General features: G+C 42.2%; 2 long non-coding RNA genes across 2 annotated transcripts; both read right to left on the bottom strand.

Moving 5' to 3' along the window:
• Positions 1-1,066: 1,066 nt before the first annotated feature.
• LOC133391708 (uncharacterized) lies at positions 1,067-1,679 on the bottom strand. The gene is made up of 3 exons (XR_009765168.1): positions 1,461-1,679; positions 1,300-1,365; positions 1,067-1,229 (listed from the first exon to the last, which is right to left on the bottom strand). It is a non-coding gene; the product is annotated as an uncharacterized LOC133391708 (long non-coding RNA).
• An 18,066-nt stretch (positions 1,680-19,745) lies between these two features.
• LOC133391566 (uncharacterized) lies at positions 19,746-20,951 on the bottom strand. Its single transcript, XR_009765059.1, has 4 exons — positions 20,617-20,951; positions 20,210-20,546; positions 19,985-20,139; positions 19,746-19,910 (listed from the first exon to the last, which is right to left on the bottom strand). It is a non-coding gene; the product is annotated as an uncharacterized LOC133391566 (long non-coding RNA).

The raw sequence follows: 20,951 nt of genomic DNA, 5'->3' as shown, positions 1-20,951 counted from the left end.
AAGCTGTACTTACCAAATAGTTTTTCCGTACTGGTTTCACGAGAGAAAAAAAACGGGCACGCATCGACGTAGCCTACCGCTTGCAAACTTGATTTCACACTACCACATTTTCATGTGAACGCGAAGCAGCGCCTTCCTCTGGTGGCTATACAGGTATTCCCCGATATACGCCATACTCGATATACGCAATTTCGCTATAAGCTTTTTTTCTAAATTTTAAAGTTTTTTGAGCAAATTGTACTAATTTGACACATCGAATATCAAATTCTAAATAAATTCCCTTTTGATCGAATATTAAAAGCCATTTCAAAAGGTGTACAATTGTAATCTTCAGTTGAATCAGATCAAATAACTAATTAAGTGGTAAATCCTACCACTTCAAGCAAAATTATACGAAAATTAGCTATAATTTGACTGAAAACTCGACATTTGCTAATATTCGAGATACGCTATTGCCTCCGGTCCGCATTAATAGCGTATATCGGGGAGTACCTGCAAGATGATACAAAGAGCGGACGAGAGAAGATCGCTTGCGTGAACGCTTGGTGTAGCAAGCGAAATTGGACAAGTCCCAGAAAAGCGAGACGCAAGAGTTTCTCTCTAACGATGGAAAGAGAAGAACCATATGAAACATGAGGATGGTTGGTGTGACACAGCCAAGTTGCGAGCAAAAACTGACCAACACCCAGAAGAGCAAGACAGAATGAAAATTTTTCTGAATGTTAGAATGAGAAAAATGATAGATACACATAAAAATCGCGCGATAATGCCGGTTGGGGTCTCTGCAACGGTGCGACAGCGTGTATCATACATCTAGTTTCTGTATACTACATTATTGTTCAATTTCTTTCATTCTCTCCATTCTCCCTACAAAGACTCTTACTCTCTTTTGTCCATTCTGCACATGCTTACGCTCTTTATTTTACCTTCTTACTCGCACATACATATTTACATACTCACACAATTCACACTGCCTAAAACCGGTGCGGGATACACACGTACCCGTCTTGCCTGCCTTCTCTCCTCGTTCTTCCTTTCCTTCAGCTTTGCCTTCATCGAATGGTGTGTACGCGTCCTGCTTGCTTCCCTCTTGCTGCTCCCACGTGCTGCACTAGCGAGCTGGATGTTCGTCTCTACCTTCCTGCCGCTTCTCCTCTACCAGGCGCTAGCACGTTGGAGGATCGGATCGTTCCTGCCTTCTTTACTCTCCTGTTCTGTTTTCGGCACTCCTAGGGATAGAAGGAAATATTAACTATTTTGCCAACAGCTGTTCAATTTAACGTCAAGCACAATACTTACCAACCAATTGAATATTGCTTCTGTTGTGGTCCGTGCTCACTTCCGTTCGTGCGTGTGTTACGATTTCTTTAAAAAAAACGAAATTGATTTTATATCACAATTATCAATACAATTCTGTTTGATAAAGATTGATATAACCCTTTATTAAAAACTGTACTTACCAAATAGTTTTTCCGTACTGGTTTCACGAGAGAAAAAACGGACACACACCGACGCGTCCTACCGCTTGCAAACTTGATTTCACACTACCACATTTTCATGTGAACGCGAAGCAGCGCCTTCCTCGTGTGGCTATACAGGTATTCCCCGATATACGCCATACTCGATATACACGATTTCGCTATACGCTTTTTTTCTAAATTTGACGGTTCTTTGAACAAGTAGTAATAATTTTAGAAATCGAATGTCAAATGCAAAATAAATTCCCTTTTGGTTGAATATTAAAAACCATTTCAAATGGTATAAAATTGAAAAATTCAGTTGAAATTAGATCAAATAACTAATTTAGTGGCTAAAACCTACCACTTCATGCAAAGTTATACGGATATTAGTTATAATTTGACTGAAAACCTCGAAATTCGACTTTCGCTATTGAATATTCGAGATACGCTATTGCCTCCGGTACGCATTGATAGCGTATTTCGGGGAGTACCTGTACAATGATACAAAGAGCGGGCGAGAGGAGAACGCTTGCGTGAACGATTGGTGTAGCAAGCGAATTTGGACAAGTCCCAGAAAAGCGAGACGCAAGAGTTTCTCTCCAACGATGGAAAGGGATGAGCTAAATGAAACATGCGAATCGTTGATGCGACACAGCCAAGTCGCAAGCAAATACAGACCAACACCCAGAAGAGCGAGGCAGAATGAAAAATTTTGTGAATGTTAGAATGAGAAACATGATAGATACACATAAAAATCGCGCGATAATGCTGGTTGGGGTTGGAGCTTCAAAAGGATTATTTTAATGGGCGCCCCGATAAAGCCCGATGATACCCAAATCGCATAGATTTCTGTCATGAACAAGGAAATTTAAATTATTCATGACAAATTGTATCGACGTTTTCATAGTCTGACGAATTTTTACGAAAGATATGTAAAAACTTAAAGTAGTGGTATTAAATTGAGCTCTAAATCGTAAGTAAAATATTATATTTTAATGTTTGTTTGTAAATTCAGATCCTTGAGACTGCTGCTGTTTTGAAAATAAGTATAGAAACACAAATTTTGTCTGACTTCAGAACAGCAACAGGGAAGTTGTACCCTGAGTGTGGTGGTGTGTGTATGCGGTGAACGTTGACACGACAAGCGTGCTTTAGGATTCCACACGTGTAAAAATCACTTCCTGCACTCGACCGCTGTTGATCATGGTTGACATCGTTCCACTGTACCCGTCATTTGCACCAACACAACCTCTGGTTTTGTTGTCTGGAATGAAATGGAAGAACAATGATATTAATTAGGAAGGGAGATATTGGTTGATAATGTTAATCACTTTTACTTACTTTAAATTAAACAAAACGTCATTTTTCACGGGATTTATCTGCTAACTACCAAGCACTGAAACACCACACAAGCACCAACCTCACTGGACTGAATGTTTAGCCTACTTCACTTCACAGCATTAATTTGTGTATCCGATTCTACCAAGTCAACCGTGCTATACTGCGTGTGTGTATATTTGCACCACCGGACACAGAACACAAATCTCACCGCACAGCAGAGCGTGTGTCGCGAAGTGTGTATTTGCGCCACTCCCTTCTGACAGAAATCGCGCGACATGTAGGCTTAAACTCGTAGCTTAAACAAAGCTTATTGGCATTCAAAAGTTTAAGCCACGCTGAGTGCCCGCTCACGAGAGGCTTGATCGTTTAAGCTACCCCCCTGTGCAAAGCGACGGAAGATATCATTCCCTTTCGCGCATTTTCTCAGGCCTTCTTTTTCCCTCCTACGGCAAATTTGTCGAGCAGCGTTTCGAGCTATCCGTCCCTGGCTCCGCTTCCTACCCCTCGCCTGAGCACGCTGCTGAAGGTTTCGATGTGTTGGTGCGTCAGACGGCCAATCGCTGTCAGCCGTCGTCCGTGCTTTTTCCCTCCATATCGCTATCTCTTTCACGCGTGTGGTCAATGCTCGCGAGCTGTTGTGGCGCTCAAAAAAAACCGTTAACAAACATTGCGGCGATGAAGTTGCATTTTCACAAATCAAACCAAAAAAGCGCAATGAGTTCAATCGCTGCAATGTACAAATGACTAAGGAATCGCTAGTTCACGTTGGAGGGTTTGCAGTGCAACGCCCAGAACCCTAATTCCAAGTAGCGCACGCAAGACAGGTGGCCATGGCCGTGCATACGAAAGCTTAAACCAAATTACATAAAGCTTAAGTTTATGTGACACTATGATTTTCCTTTTATATGTTGTAGATTGCACAGATATGCTGAGTCGTATGCGCATGGGTGTGAGTGTGCGTGTGTGTGCACAACTGTCGCCGAATGTGTTTTCTTCCGGAATGTTATGATCCATCGGTCAAAGAAAGGAAGGTGTTCATGACGGTATTTTTTTATTGTCGAGCTGCATCCTTCCCCCTGCCTGCAGCGTATGCATCGGGCAGGATACAGTGTGGCAGTATGCAAGTTGCCCGCTGGATAGGAGCGGGCCCGCGGCACCGCCATCATTCCGCACATCTTAAAAGCATGCCCGTCGTGGGTTCTAACCGCGTATGAACCGTCCGCCGTAGCAAGGCTACGTGGTACTCAAGTCCTGAAAAGGCCGGCATGATCGCGTAGGCCATTACGCCAATAATAATAATAAGAAGAAGCGGAATAACATAGCATAACAGCCCACACCCGAAGAAGAGATTGGCTTATCTTTGTTGCTGCCGTGTTACCGCTGTGACGCGACAAATGCACGGAATGCGATCGACCAAAACATTAACCTACCGAGCCGAACCCATTCTAAGGCGGTGCCGGTCGCTCGGCGTCATGATACCGACTCAGAGCCAACAAGCCGCCGGATTCTGGACGGACAGGTGCAGCACCATACGCGCACCGTAATAAACAAATCCAGAATCCTCTTTTGTATGGATTCAATTCAAAATGTTGTTTCCACTTGCATCCGCTAGCTGAATTGGAAAGAAATGTGCTACATATCAGACGCACGTTTGCTTCGATCGTTTGTCTTTTTAATACCCCCAACAGCAGAACCGGTCGCAAAGATGGTGGTGCCAATTAAATGGTTGTATTGTCTCGAAGGTAGCGGTAATCGATCGGGCGGCGTGCAGTGCGTTTTCTAAGAATGCATGGAGTGTGTAGACGCAGCCGGTGACAATGCACGCATTAGAATCAAACAGTTTTGGAGTTCCAGCACGCACACACACACACGCGCACGCACGAACGCATGCACGCATGCACGAATGCACGTACGCGCGCACGCGAGCACGCACCCACGAAAGCGCGCAGGCGAGCACACACCCCCCCCCCCCCCCCCCTAAACCCCCCCCCCTCCCGCATGATCGATTACGGCTACCTTATCGGAAGAAAGGCTGGTTCCTCACTCAAAGCACCGGGAGGGGAGGGGGATCGCGGCATGATAGAGTGGACGATCACTTTCCCCGCGCTGTGTGTGTGTGTGTGTGTGTGTGTCGTGGCCAGAAAACTCGAGACAAATTCCGGCACATTGAAAAAAAATATTTTTTATTGCCACTATACACCGTGCTACATGATGCTTAGAAGGTCGTTGAAGCATCAAACATGTTCAAATTAAAAAAATATTAGATTAGTGTTTGACGTTCTCCTACGCTTGTTTTGAATTGGCTTCTTCACCCTCGATTGGCTCGGGCATTAAATGGCCTCATCAGCAGCGGCACGAAATAAAATAAACCATCAATACACTGATAACACTTTAAATCCCAATCCAGCTTCTCCCACAGCGTCTCAAGGTCACACACAAATTAATAAATGCTAACACCCACCAATAACAATACACAACCGCAATGCACATACATGAATCAACGCATACACACAATCAGCTGACGGCGAAAGGCACGGGCTGAAGCGCAAGTATAAGGCAAGGCATGGAGGGGAAGGGAGTTAGAGGAAGAGGAGGAGGAAGGGCGCCAATATTTTTGAATTTTTCGGCCGTTTTTTTGCTCCACCGTCTGAAATAGTTAGTCCATTCCTTCAACAGATGGCGCTCGTTCCGCACCTAAAAACTGCAAGAAATACGCCGGCTATCGTAGTTTTGGCTGAAGTCTAGCGTATTTTTTTGCGTATTTTTTGACGCAAAACTACGCAAAAAACTACGCAGAAAACTGCTCGAATTTGCGCAGCGGGACCGCTATCCCGCTGCGCAAATTCGAGCAGTTTTCTGCGTAGTTTTTTGCGTAGTTTTGCGTCAAAAAATACGCAAAAAAATACGCTAGACTTCAGCCAAAACTACGATAGCCGGCGTATTTCTTGCAGTTTTTAGGTGCGGAACGAGCGCCATCTGTTGAAGGAATGGACTAACTATTTCAGACGGTGGAGCAAAAAAACGGCCGAAAAATTCAAAAATATTGGCGCCCTTCCTCCTCCTCTTCCTCTAACTCCCTTCCCCTCCCTGCCTTGCCTTATACTTGCGCTTCAGCCCGTGCCTTTCGCCGTCAGCTGATTGTGTGTATGCGTTGATTCATGTATGTGCATTGCGGTTGTGTATTGTTATTGGTGGGTGTTAGCATTTATTAATTTGTGTGTGACCTTGAGACGCTGTGGGAGAAGCTGGATTGGGATTTAAAGTGTTATCAGTGTATTGATGGTTTATTTTATTTCGTGCCGCTGCTGATGAGGCCATTTAATGCCCGAGCCAATCGAGGGTGAAGAAGCCAATTCAAAACAAGCGTAGGAGAACGTCTAACACTAATCTAATATTTTTTTAATTTGAACATGTTTGATGCTTCAACGACCTTCTAAGCATCATGTAGCACGGTGTATAGTGGCAATAAAAAATATTTTTTTTCAATGTGCCGGAATTTGTCTCGAGTTTTCTGGCCACGACACACACACACGGACACACACACAGCGCGGGGAAAGTGATCGTCCACTCTATCATGCCGCGATCCCCCTCCCCTCCCGGTGCTTTGAGTGAGGAACCAGCCTTTCTTCCGATAAGGTAGCCGTAATCGATCATGCGGGAGGGGGGGGGGGTGTTGCGGGGGGGGGGGGGGTGTGTGCTCGCCTGCGCGCTTTCGTGGGTGCGTGCTCGCGTGCGCGCGTACGTGCATTCGTGCGTTCGTGCGTGCGCGTGTGTGTGTGCGTGCTGGAACTCCAAAACTGTTTGATTCTAATGCGTGCATTGTCACCGGCTGCGTCTACACACTCCATGCATTCTTAGAAAACGCACTGCACGCCGCCCGATCGATTACCGCTACCTTCGAGACAATACAACCATTTAATTGGCACCACCATCTTTGCGACCGGTTCTGCTGTTGGGGGTATTAAAAAGACAAACGATCGAAGCAAACGTGCGTCTGATATGTAGCACATTTCTTTCCAATTCAGCTAGCGGATGCAAGTGGAAACAACATTTTGAATTGAATCCATACAAAAGAGGATTCTGGATTTGTTTATTACGGTGCGCGTATGGTGCTGCACCTGTCCGTCCAGAATCCGGCGGCTTGTTGGCTCTGAGTCGGTATCATGACGCCGAGCGACCGGCACCGCCTTAGAATGGGTTCGGCTCGGTAGGTTAATGTTTTGGTCGATCGCATTCCGTGCATTTGTCGCGTCACAGCGGTAACACGGCAGCAACAAAGATAAGCCAATCTCTTCTTCGGGTGTGGGCTGTTATGCTATGTTATTCCGCTTCTTCTTATTATTATTATTGGCGTAATGGCCTACGCGATCATGCCGGCCTTTTCAGGACTTGAGTACCACGTAGCCTTGCTACGGCGGACGGTTCATACGCGGTTAGAACCCACGACGGGCATGCTTTTAAGATGTGCGGAATGATGGCGGTGCCGCGGGCCCGCTCCTATCCAGCGGGCAACTTGCATACTGCCACACTGTATCCTGCCCGATGCATACGCTGCAGGCAGGGGGAAGGATGCAGCTCGACAATAAAAAAATACCGTCATGAACACCTTCCTTTCTTTGACCGATGGATCATAACATTCCGGAAGAAAACACATTCGGCGACAGTTGTGCACACACACGCACACTCACACCCATGCGCATACGACTCAGCATATCTGTGCAATCTACAACATATAAAAGGAAAATCATAGTGTCACATAAACTTAAGCTTTATGTAATTTGGTTTAAGCTTTCGTATGCACGGCCATGGCCACCTGTCTTGCGTGCGCTACTTGGAATTAGGGTTCTGGGCGTTGCACTGCAAACCCTCCAACGTGAACTAGCGATTCCTTAGTCATTTGTACATTGCAGCGATTGAACTCATTGCGCTTTTTTGGTTTGATTTGTGAAAATGCAACTTCATCGCCGCAATGTTTGTTAATGGTTTTTTTTGAGCGCCACAACAGCTCGCGAGCATTGACCACACGCGTGAAAGAGATAGCGCTATGGAGGGAAAAAGCACGGACGACGGCTGACAGCGATTGGCCGTCTGACGCACCAACACATCGAAACCTTCAGCAGCGTGCTCAGGCGAGGGGTAGGAAGCGGAGCCAGGGACGGATAGCTCGAAACGCTGCTCGACAAATTTGCCGTAGGAGGGAAAAAGAAGGCCTGAGAAAATGCGCGAAAGGGAATGATTTCTTCCGTCGCTTTGCACAGGGGGTTGTACCTGTATCCGCTCTGTTCGCTATGTATTTATGTGTGTATTGTGCACAGCTGTCAGTTGCAAATCGGCTCTGGTCAAGCACAGACGTACTTCCAGATAGCTCCGAATAACAAAACTAATACGTACAAACACACAAAATCACAAAGTATACGAAGGTACGCACATACTCTTCTCTCGCAATGGGAGGAAGAGGTAGAAGGGGCAGAAAGCCCAAAGCACCACCAAGACAACTACACATAGACAAAACCGATACGCGCAGTCGTTCGGATCTGTCCGAAAACAGTTTCGCTCTGCTTAGCGACAACGAAGAAGAGCCACCTAATCAGCAGAGTAAGAGATCTCAGCCAGTGACCAACACTAATACGTCAAATACACCAAGCAGTGATACCGGTAAACTACCACCAATAGTGGTTAAAAGTTCATCAGTGGGTTTTGTACACAAAGCCGTAATAGCAGCAGGAGTAGTACGTTACAACACGAAAGCAACGTATAACGGCACGATCGTTCAGGTCACCAATACAAGTGATTTTAGATCAGTAGTAAATCACTTCAAAAAAACAAATATCCCTTTTCACACATACCAACTGGAAGAGGACAAAACGACCAAAATCGTTCTTTATGGTTTACATGAACTACCAGATGAAGAAGTAGAAAACCTGTTAAAAGAGGAAAACCTAGTTCCAAAAAGTGTAAAAAAGCTTGCACTAAGACAAAAACGCTATGACGAACACGCAGTATACCTAATCCACTTTAGTGTGGGTAGCGTGTCTATGCAACTGCTACGAACTATCACCGCTCTAGACCACTGTGTGGTAAAGTGGGGATATTATTCTAAAAAAGCCGGACCCATGCAATGCAAAAGGTGTCAACTATACGGTCACGGAGCAATGAACTGCAACCGCGTAGAAAGATGTAATAAATGTGCCGATGAACACGCATCATCGGTATGTCCTCTTACCGCGGGGACATCGTCGAGTGATGGTAAAGTACCAGAACATAAACTGAAATGTGCCAATTGCGAAGGAAACCACACAGCGGGATATATGGACTGCCCAAAACGTCCCGTCGTAGCAAAACGCATTACAAACACTACGAAAGGCTATCGACCGAACTTAGGTGACTTTCCTACACTTCCTCAACCTAAACCGATACCGGGTTGGAAAGTAAATTCACGAGTAGACAAACCTACACAACACACATCTAATTCGATACCAACGCGTATAGGTCAGGGTGAAAGATTTAAGGCTCATGAGGAGCTGTTTAGCGCAGAACAAATAATTCCCATTGTTCAGGAAGTATTCATAAAGCTGGAGCAATGCAGAAGCAAACAAGACCAGATAACAGCAATCTTCCAAGTGGTTGCCAAGTTTTGTTTTCCGTGATGGATATCCAAGGTAATGTACGAGTTTCATACTGGAATGCCAACGGCATTGCCAATAAAAAAACAGAGGTGTCCCAATTTTTAAATGAAAACAACATCAGCATCATGATGTTGGTGGAAACGTTCCTAAAACCGGTGCACGTGTTTAACATGCCAGGATACAATAGCTATAGACTAGATAGATTATCGGGCCCCAAAGGAGGAGTGATGGTTCTTGTAAGTAAAAAAATTAAACACCAGTTGATAAAACACTTAAACCTTTCAATAATTGAATCAATAGGAGTTAAAATTTTCACGGAGCAAAATAGTTTAACATTTATCACTGCATATCATCCCGGCTCGAATATTAATATGCAGGCATTCAAAAATGACATTATAAAACTAACGTCAAGAAAAGATAATTTTTTCATCTGTGGTGATCTTAATGCTCGCCACAAAATGTGGAATTGTGCTTCTCGTAATCAAGCAGGAAAAATCCTTTTTGAGGAATCACAAAGAGGTCAATTTTCTATTTATTACCCAAATAAACCAACTTACGTCCCTAGAGATCCCTCTAGAAAGCCATCAATACTTGACCTAGCTTTAACTAATAACCTTAACCTTTTTTCTCAGTTAAAAACAATCACAGCGCTAACTTCTGATCATTTACCGATTTCCTTTACAATTTACAATTCTAGAGCAAATATAATCCCTGAGTATAAAATCCCTGACTATAGCAAAGCAGATTGGAACAATTTTAAATCCCTTGTTAATCAATCTATTGACTTAACCTCAACGCATTTATGTAATATTCATAATGTGTCTCAAATCGATGAAATGATTAAAAAATTTACTTCAAACATAACCAGAGCACATGACAGAGCCATACCAACAGTGATTCCAGGTAAATTTAACATTATACTACCTGATCGTATAAAAACCTTGATAAAACTTAGAAACAAATTTAGAAAAAAATGGCAAAGACACAGATTAGATCCTTCATACCAAAACAATTATTATTTTCTTAAACGGAAAATTGAATACTTAATAACCCTGGAACGGAATAAGGCATGGGCTAATACCCTAGAAAGTATAAATCCCCGTCATAATAACACGAATCGCTTCTGGAAGCTCGTAGGCACTATAAAAAACCAACAAAGAAATATTCCTATACTCAAAAATCACAACCACTATTTACTTACGACTAAAGAAAAATGTGAAGCTCTTAAAAATCATTTTCAAAATGCGCATAATATAACACATCATAATGTTAGTCCCATTGAAAGTAGGATAGTTAACAAAAATGAAAAATATTTGACTTCCAATATGAGAAAACAACCACATTCATCTGAACTTATTAAACCAAGCGAGCTTACGAGATTAATTAAAAACTTAATAAATAAAAAATCAACTGGTTGTGATAGAGTCAACAACAAAACCATTAAGCATCTCCCGAGAAAAGCCATAGTCTATCTAGTTCTTATTTTTAACGCATGTCTACAACTAGGATATTTTCCTTCTGAATGGAAAATTGCTAAAATAATTGCTATTCCTAAACCTGGTAAAGACCATACGAATCCTGAAAGCTACAGACCAATCAGTCTTCTAAGTTGTTTGGGAAAACTTTTGGAAAAACTGATTGCTATCAGAATTCGCAAACATATCGATAACAATAATATTATACCTGAATCTCAATTTGGGTTTCAGCCTGCTAGATGTACAACACATCAGATCCATCGATTAAAAAATAGCATTGTTGAAAATAGGGAATTAAAAAAATCTACTGGTTTAGTGCTTTTAGACAATGAAAAGGCTTTTGATTCGATATGGCACCAGGGACTACTTTTCAAACTTAATAAGTTTAATTTTCCTCCTTACATAACAAACATAGTAAGATCATTTTTGAATAACCGGAAAAACTCTGTACACATTGGAAAATCCAAATCGAAACCATACCATAATGTAGCTGGTGTACCACAAGGAAGCGTGCTGTCTCCTCTGTTATTCAATATTTACATAGCAGATATACCAAACACAAGATATTGTTCTAATTTCCTTTATGCTGATGATTTCGCTATCTCGTCCTCAGCGAAAAATCCTAAAACAATCATTAGACGCTTAAACATCGCACTAGAGGCGTATGCTAAATATTGTATAAACTGGAAGCTCAAAACCAATAGTACCAAGTCAGAAGCAATCTTTTTCACAAGGAATACGTGTATGAGAAGACTTCCCCAAAGAGATCTAGTGATGAGACAAGAAAACATACCATGGAAAAGGGGTATAAAATACCTTGGTATGCACTTTGAACAGCGTGTTACATTCAAAACACAAACTGAGAATACCCTTATAAAATTAGACAAAATGATTAAAACTATGTATCCCTTCTTAAACCGGAAATCGAAATTGAATTTAAAAAACAAATTACTTATTTATAAGGCATTTTTTCAGCCAGTAATGACATACGCTGCACCAGCCTGGAAAGGAATTGCTCAGTCTCATTATAAAAAGTTACAAATTAAGCAAAACAAAATCCTTAAAATGATTATTAATGTCCATCCATGGTTTAACACAAGAGAGCTTCATAGGATTACAAATATGGCTACAATTAAAGAATACATTGAAAGAATCTATAGAAAATATCACGATAGTTGTGAATCGAGCGAAATTCCCATATTAAATCAATTGGTAGCTTAGCATATAATTTAGCTAAATTTTAGGCTTAGTTATAGGTTATGGTCTTATTTGTAATATTTAATGTAAAGTTAGTTAGTGTAGTTTGTATAGCTAGGTTATTTAGTTTAGTTAGCATAGTTAGATAGGATAGTTTCTAAAACAAAATTTGTGGGTTTTTTTTGTAAATTTTTCCCACGCTACTACTCAACATCAGAACAAAATCGAAAAATCCAGCAATTGCTACACAGAAAACATTAATGAGGAAAGCTAAAGAGTCGAACCCATTATCGCAAGGAAAATTTGTAAAACATAATTACATTTAATGCTTCAAATTCAAATAAACTACTACTACTACTACTACTACTGTGCACAGCTGTTCTTGGTGCGTTGTGGCTTTTAATCTGAGGGCGGATCTTCGTTTCTCTCGCACGTTTTTTTTCGCTGCGTTTCTTTGCTGTGATTGAAGAGAATATTGGAGGAAGAGCGTAATTATTTAGGTTTTCATACTTTACCGGCGTTGTGTTGGATCCATCGTCAATGTTTTCGGCTATCTTGGTTGCACGTACCTGCCTACGCTATGAGTGAACAAAATACTATTCAATGCGTTCTTGTTTCTTGCCATCAATCTCTACGCAAAATAAGTGGCCGAGCGAGTCTTGGAGATCGAAATGATTCTTTGAGTTCGCTAGAAGGTCTCGAGAAGAAAAACCCTAGCGCGCTCGCATGTCAATTTGTCTTTGTTTTCTTCTCCATCTGAGAATCATAAATGTGGCCATTACGGGCCAGCTACTAGCGATGGATAAATTTGAAAAAAGCACCGGAATCGCTGCCGAATTACTCCACAATAATCGCAAGTTGTGAAAGGTAGATGCAATCTCGGTAATGTTTGGTGTCATCTTTTGTAGCCGACCAGGACTGGCCGGTTGCGTTAGTCGGTAACTTGAGCCGTCGTATTCGTTGGATCCATCCGAAGCCGATTCCAAACAGCTCGTGACGGCTGCGGATGGCTTCGGACGGTTCCAGGGGAATGCGTCGATGGGCAAAGGTAGTCATTCAAACTTCTCGATTTTACGTACAAACGGCCGTTCATACAAACGGTACCGTTGCGCAAAAAATTTTTTGATTGATTCAAATGATCATCAGCGAAGACCTACCGGCTTTTTAATAAGAGCGGCATGTATGAAAATTGAGCAAGCTATAGCAAGCGCAAATATTCTTGCTCTTCGTATGTGTGGCTCTTCTCTTATTCCCTTAGCTACACTTCCTCCATGTGTTGTCACGCTCCTTGTTTTATATCACTCTTTCTCTTTCTTTGTCACCGCTCATTATAGCATCCTCGCTCTCCGTATGTGTTGCTGTTTGCTTCCTACATAGTTTCTTCTATTTCTTCCTCATCCTTCGTTACTCCTCGCCATGGCATTCTCGCTCTCCTTATGTTTTGCTCCTCGCTTCCCCCTTTATTTCATTCCCCTCTCTCTGAATTAACAGAGCCTCTCGCTCGTCGCAACCTGTTTCTCGCTACCTCACACCCCGTTTGCCATAGAAATAATTCCCCATTGTTATATGGGCATAACATAAGGTTGGATAAAAGAGAAAGATAAGCAGAAAAGGATTTATTTTGTTGGTTTTTCATTTCTTAGCTTGAACGATAAAAATTAGATACCTGTTATAAACCTAAATTTATGTGTTTTGATTATTTATTAAAAAAAACAGGTAAATTTATATTTTCAAAAAAATAATATTTTAGCTAAATCGAGTGATAAAACATCTCAAATAACTCAAACAGCGATAAAACATCCTTTTTTGCGAGCTGTTAAACATGGTTTCATATTATATAGTTTTCCACTGTTATATCAACTGGGGTGGAGCAGTAGATATGGCTACCCGACTGAAATTGTTTTTTTTTTATATGAAGTTTTCAACTGCATATCCCACTGCTCGACTTTTTAACCACGTTGCTATGGCGGCAAACACCATTCCACTCCACTGCCAAACCGATCGGTTAGCGGAGATTCTGATTGAGAAAACTCAATTGGATAACATTGGAATTTTGCTAACCGATCGACTAAATTATCCACTCCGTTATCGACTTTCGTTCCCGATCAGGCCCAATGATTGAATAAAAGCATTCAACTGTAATATAATACATTTCGTGTTATTTATTAACAATTTGGCCGACAAAAATAAAAATAAAATAGAGGAAGGAATAGGATCTGTCAAAACTGCTCGAATGGGTAAATTAACGACTGCTAATTTACCATTAAATTACTTTTAAATTACCGGTAATTTAGCGGTAAGATAGGGGTAAATTAAGTCCGATTTGTCTGACTGGGAGGCAAGGATAATGTATTTAGAAGGTTGATTTTTACCCCTTTTGCTGGGCGACATTGTGGGGGACATCTGTCACTCTCTGCATACAAATTTCATTACCCCGCACCAGCCCTCCCCGATTTTTATACCGGAGCCCCCGGAAGAGATGTGTCAAGTCGAGAAATGTCATTTTGCTCTGAACAACTTCACTTTTCCGCTGCGCAAAATCGAGCAGTTTTCGAGCTCGGTTTTTGGATCGGATTTTGATCAAATTATACTCAAATTTGGATGTCAAACTTCAGCCCTTTTGACACTGGCTGTGCACTTTTTCGAGCTCATGGCTGCGTGCCGAGCGAGAGGGCAAAGTATATATCTATCTCTTTCTGGCAATTCGAATGCGCGGGAATGCATCTGTATAGGTAGATCCAAATTTGCAAATGTATTGAAAAATATATAATGGCCAAAAAATATATTTACACACAGTTGTGTGCATCGTACGCATTTGTTTTTTACCGTTGCCCTCATATTTCTCTTCACCCACACCACCGATTCCTTTATTTGGCGCCAACACTGTACACACCATCCTTGCATCTCCTCATTCTGTCTGTGTGCCTCCATCGAATCACATGTAGTTTCCTCCGCGGAGTGATTTGTTAAATTCGTGTTAGTAAGGCGTGTTTTAGTTGTGGTAAGTATTTATTTATCATTATTTTTAGCTTATATGCCGCTGGACGATTGATTGCTGGTATTGAACTACTGTCCGTGAAGTATGTTCCATGCCGGTTCCGATGTAACCAATTGACCGCGGTAATCATGGATGCGCATAAACCTTACTTAACTTTTGCGTTGTTGCATTGTTTCAAAAAAATGTTTCCGGTACGAAAGGAATCTAGTGACGACGATGTCCCTATTCCAACAGGCGTGTATCGTCTGTCCGACGCGGGTATGAAGAAAATTTCTAATATATCATATCCGGGGGCGGTATCCGAAATCACCACCAGCGGCATTGCCACAACCACAACCGTGGCAAGAACAATCACCACTGTCGCCACAGCGGCTACATGTGGAACGTCAACATGGGCTACCAGCACCATGGTAGCAAGCAGTGTCCAACGCGCTACCGCCCTTCGACCAGCTGTGCCATTTCACCTGGAACATTCAAACGGTCCTCCGAGAAAAATAATGGGACTACGTGGTCCTCATATCAACACCAACCATACAACCGATATCCGGGACGCAGTATCGGTTAGCGAGCTGACCACAGTTGTCCCCTCAACTTTCCCGGCCTCTCCAGCCATCTTAACAACTAGGTCGTCGTTTGCACCTGTTCGGCGAGGTGCCACCTTTGCATCAGCGGTGCAGCGGAGTGCCACCGTTGCATCGGCAATGAAGCGCAGTGCTACCACTACATCGGCGGTGCAGCGAAGTGCCACTGTTGCATCGGCAGTGCAGCGAAATGCCATCGTTGCATCGCCAATCCGGCGGACATCAGCGGTCGCTTCGCCAGTCCGCTACGATAACCAGCCAGTTCCTGCTGTATCACCTGTCCCATCCACCAGCAAGAACCGGTCGGTGGTAATTCGACGTTCGAAGGCAGCTAGTCCTCTCCGGTCAACCGCTACTCATTTGGGTACGGCTTCCAATCGTGCAGATCCCGTCTCTACTCCACCCCGAGCCACAGTCACCGCCACTGACTATCCTGGTGTCGATCGTTCGACTGATGTGCGGCAGCAAATATCGCACCTATTTCAATACGTAAAACGACGGTTTGACGATATCGAAAACACCCTCCAGGCACACAGCGCAACTCTGAATAAGGAGATCCCCGTCATCCGTAAGACAGTATTGACGACGGAGGTGGTTGTGAACCGGATCAGAGCAGCGGTGTGTGCCGACAAGGAGGGGTGTGCGAGGTCTTTGCCGGACGAGTTTACGCTGCAACCCATCAGATCGAAGGACGAACTCGACAACATGGAGCGGAAGTTGGCTGACAAGGAGTATATGCGGCACTGTGTGTCGTGGCTCAAATGTGAGGTGATGTCACCGTATTCAATGAAGCGGTTGAACCAAGCAAGGGACTTGCTTTTTTCAAAGACGTTCATGCCTTCCTGCAGGTGGACAGCCAAGAACGGGAAAATACCGCTAAAGAATTATCCTAACATTGTATCACTAATGGCAAAAGTTGGAAGCACGGACGACATGGTAGTGAAGGAAGGATTTATAAAAAAATATTTTATTTTGAAATTGCGCTACGCCGCAGCACGCGTTCCTGCGAACGAAGAAGCCGAAGAAGAAAACGAAGAACTTCACCTGAACTTAGCAGATGTTGAAGGTCTTGAAGATCACGAAGATCTGAATTTTGATTTGAATTTGTAAATAGTAGATATGTAGTTTCTTGTCATATTTTTTTTTAAATTAGTATAGTATAGTTAGCATAGTTGTAAATAGTAGTATAGGTTTTGGTTAAATTGAATTATGAAGAATACATTTTAGTTTGTTAGTAGTATTAGTTTAGGTGTGTCCGTTTGGTGAACTGTATAAAAATGAATTAAATTATTACAAAACATGAACTCAGAAGAAGAATATACCGAACTTAAAATCCAAAAGCTCTATATTTGCATTCACAATCCGAAAACATATTAGGTAGCAATTGTTTGGGTATTATGTGGGGCTCATATTTATAAAAAAAAAAAAAAAACATTATTTTAAGAAGAGTAAGTATGCGACAGAAAAGCTTGTTTTTGGAGTTGCAGTCTTGTTTGCAAAGATTGCATACACCGTGAGGCATTTATATGCATGCACTGGTTGTTGATACCGTTTCGATCAATATCACTATTTGTACAGGAGAGCACCATAGGCTCGCTACATGATCCATAACTGCTTCGTCACTGCTCCTGCCCCAGGATGCCCATCATCCTGCTCTGGAAATTGCGTTACCGTCTTCTTTATTTAGGGCTAGTAGGGTTAGGAATGAATTGCCTTCTGCTCCTAATTCATTGAGTGTTCGTTATAATTTTCGTCTTACAGACTATCGTAAACTTAATTCTATTCTATCTCGTGCCGACTGGTCTTTTTTTTATCAATGTACATCGGTCGACGAGGCTGTCCAATCGTTTAATGCTTTGTTAACCTCTGCACTCCTTTCATGTACACCTATTTTTCGTTCCCCTCCTAATCCTCCCTGGTCCAATCGTACTCTTCGCAACCTGAAAAAGGATAGAATGAAATATCTTAGGAGGTATCGTCTGAACCGATCTGCTTTCAACTTTCGTTTATTTAAGTACGCTGCCTCTGCGCATCGACTATACAACAGGGCTTGTTTTGAGGCCTATTCGAGTAGACTGCAATCGCGTTTCCGTTCTGATCCAGCATCCTTCTGGCAATTTGTTAGGATTCGAAGAGGGTGCAATACGTTACCTAATGAAATGGTACTTGATTCTCGAACTGCCTCTACGCCTGTTGAGATCTGTGAGCTATTCTCTGCACATTTTTCCCAAATGTTTGAGCCACCGGTTAGTGACCCTAACCTTATTGAGGGTGGGCTACTCTACACGCCAGAGAACTTAATTAATCTCTCCGATATTTCGGTTAGCTCTGAAACAGTTGTACAGGTGTTATTTGGGTTGAAACGTTCTTTTACTCCTGGTCCAGATGGTATTCCTGCCTCAGTTTTAATAAACTGTAAGGACGTGCTTGCTCCACACCTTGCTAAAATTTTCAACCTTTCACTTTCTCTCGGGGTCTTTCCTGCTCTTTGGAAATCCTGTTGGCTTTTTCCGGTACACAAAAAGGGATGCCGTAGCATTGTCTCTAATTATCGTGGGATAACTCAAACATGTGCCACAGCCAAAACTTTTGAGCTATGTATCTTTCCAACCATACTTCATAGTTGTAGTTCCGCTATTAGCCCTAAACAGCATGGGTTTATGCCTGGTAGGTCTACTTCTACTAATCTCATGTCTTTTGTTACCAATATTTTCAGATCTTTTGAGGCAGGTACCCAACTTGATGCAATATACACTGACTTTCATGCTGCATTTGATAGTTTGCCCCACTCTTTACTATTAGCTAAACTATCTAAACTTGGTTTTGGTGATGGCATTATTAGCTGGCTGTCCTCATACTTAAGTAATCGATCTTGCAGGGTTAAAACCGGGTCGTACTTATCTGAGGAGTTTTTTTGTACGTCAGGTGTCCCTCAGGGTTGTGTGTTAAGTCCACTTCTGTTTTCTTTGTTCATCAATGATGTCTGTAATGTTTTACCTCCTGATGGTCATCTCCTTTATGCGGATGATATCAAAATCTTTTTACCTGTGTCCTCTTCTTCTGATTGTATGAGTCTTCAGCATTACCTTAATGCATTTGTTCATTGGTGTTCATCCAACTTACTTCGCTTGTGCCCTGATAAATGTTCTGTTATTTCTTTCTCTCACTCTCTTTCTCCTATTTCATTTAACTATACTCTCTCTAACTCGTCTCTCTCTCGTGTTTTGTCCATCCGTGACCTTGGTATTATACTCGACAGTCGTCTTAACTTTAAACTGCAGCTTGATGAGGTTCTACTAAAAGCTAATCGAACTCTTGGGTTTATTTTACGTTTTACCTCTATTTTTAGAGATCAAAGCTTCTTAAGAAACCTTTATTGTGCTCTGGTAAGGCCTCTTCTTGAATATGCTAGCATCATCTGGAATCCTCCTACTATTGATGGCTGTTCGAGAATTGAAAGCATTCAGCGCCTTTTTACCAGGGTTGCTTTTCGTCGTTTGTTCGGTGCTGCCTCACTACCTCCCTATGAAACGCGATTGCAGTTATTCAATCTTCACTCTTTAAGCTTCCGCCGCCAAGTGTCTCAGGCATGTTTTATTGGTGGCTTATTACTTTCTGATACTGATGCTCCTGATTTACTCTCGTCCATCTCGTTGTATGTTCCCTCTCGTTCCCTTCGTCCTCGTGATCCTCTGTCAATTGAAACACGTCATACTCTCTATACTTTCAATGATCCTATTCTATCCTGTTTCAGGTTGTTTAACCACTTTTACTATCTCTTTGATTTCGACTCCTCTCTCAACTCTTTCCGTAACCGTATTTTTTCTTCTAATTCTCTTTAATTATTCTTCTAAGTTTCATTAAGTTTTGATAGTCTCTACGCTCTACCTTTGTTTTTTTTTCTTTAATTTTTTTGCTAGGTCTAGACTAGTTTAGTTAGGCTTAGTTTTTCATGAATTATTTTGTTTATTTGTTAGGGTTTATTTAGTTTTAAGTCTGCCTTATTTAGCCTTGATGGCGGATATTGTATTAATAAATGAAATGAAATGAAATGAAATGAAATGATCCATAACGCAGCAACATATGCATCATAGGGCACATAAGGTGTAGAATATGGAGCGGAAACAGTGCATTCGTCTATGGCTCGCAATATGCACCATCCTAACGGACATGAATTGTTCATTACTTTGGGATGTGCACCATAAGCTGATTCCAAACGCGCTACCAGATACCTGTATAAAATAAATAGTAAAAGTATTAAGTAATATGTATTGCACCCAAATATTACTAATTACTAATAACCTACTTTTTATGACTTCGTCACTTGCCAAAGAATCTGATGCCGCTTGCAGACACACGCAGCAAAAGCGGTTCCCCATACCATGCGCTTACCACGCATGACGACATGCAGTATAAATCTCTCCTTGGCTATAGTGTGGCAATATGAATTGCTGAATGTGGCTATAACAAGAGCAATGCATAGGGTAAGAACTTTATCAAACAACAAGATGCTTATAAATACTATTCTTACCAGGTACAACTGCTGTACCCCTACGATTACCGTCGATTCGGTGTCCATTACATTGGCAATGGGGGTGCACAGAACGCATTTCGGTTTAAGGTGTGTTGTTAAATAATATAATAATACCCCGTATAAATACAATTTACAATCTTCATCGCTGCTTTTGGTCTACGCACTGTTCTCCACACTAGAACTCATCGGTAGAATTTGTCTGTAAAAAATGTGTACACAAACATAATAAGCGGTTCGCAATCCACAGTTTATAATGATTGTAACTTATCGTTCACTTCCATAAGGCCTAAACTTGCTTCGTACATCAGTGGCACAGCATCATCGACTCGGTCATCTAAAACATAGACAAAAGGAACATATTGAGGACACTTTTCCTTAGACCGCACAGCTTTATGTTCTCTTACCTGGGGTCCGGTTCCGGTTGCCCAGCAAAACGCATTCGCGTCGCAGTATGTTCGCGTTCCAACCGTGCCATTTGACGCGCATGACTATGGACAGTGTCGGGATACATTAAATGTATTCTTTTAACACGGCTTGATCCTATTTTCACTCGACTTTATGCAATTATTATTTAATGAACGCCGGAGCACTCTTGGATGAGCAGTCCGCAATGTTTACATTTTCTATCGGCGCCGCAATCGTTCCACATCAAGCATACGTAGGTGTGAAAGAGACGACAATAGACAAAAAATGAAAGCGCACATTGTTTGACACATGATGGCCACCACACGCACCAACA

Source organism: Anopheles gambiae, chromosome 2 (assembly GCF_943734735.2).
Source record: "Anopheles gambiae chromosome 2, idAnoGambNW_F1_1, whole genome shotgun sequence".
Taxonomy (NCBI): Eukaryota; Metazoa; Arthropoda; class Insecta; order Diptera; family Culicidae; genus Anopheles; species Anopheles gambiae.
The sequence above is the reverse complement of the archived record's forward strand: the minus strand, read 5'-3'. Positions and strand labels throughout refer to the sequence as shown.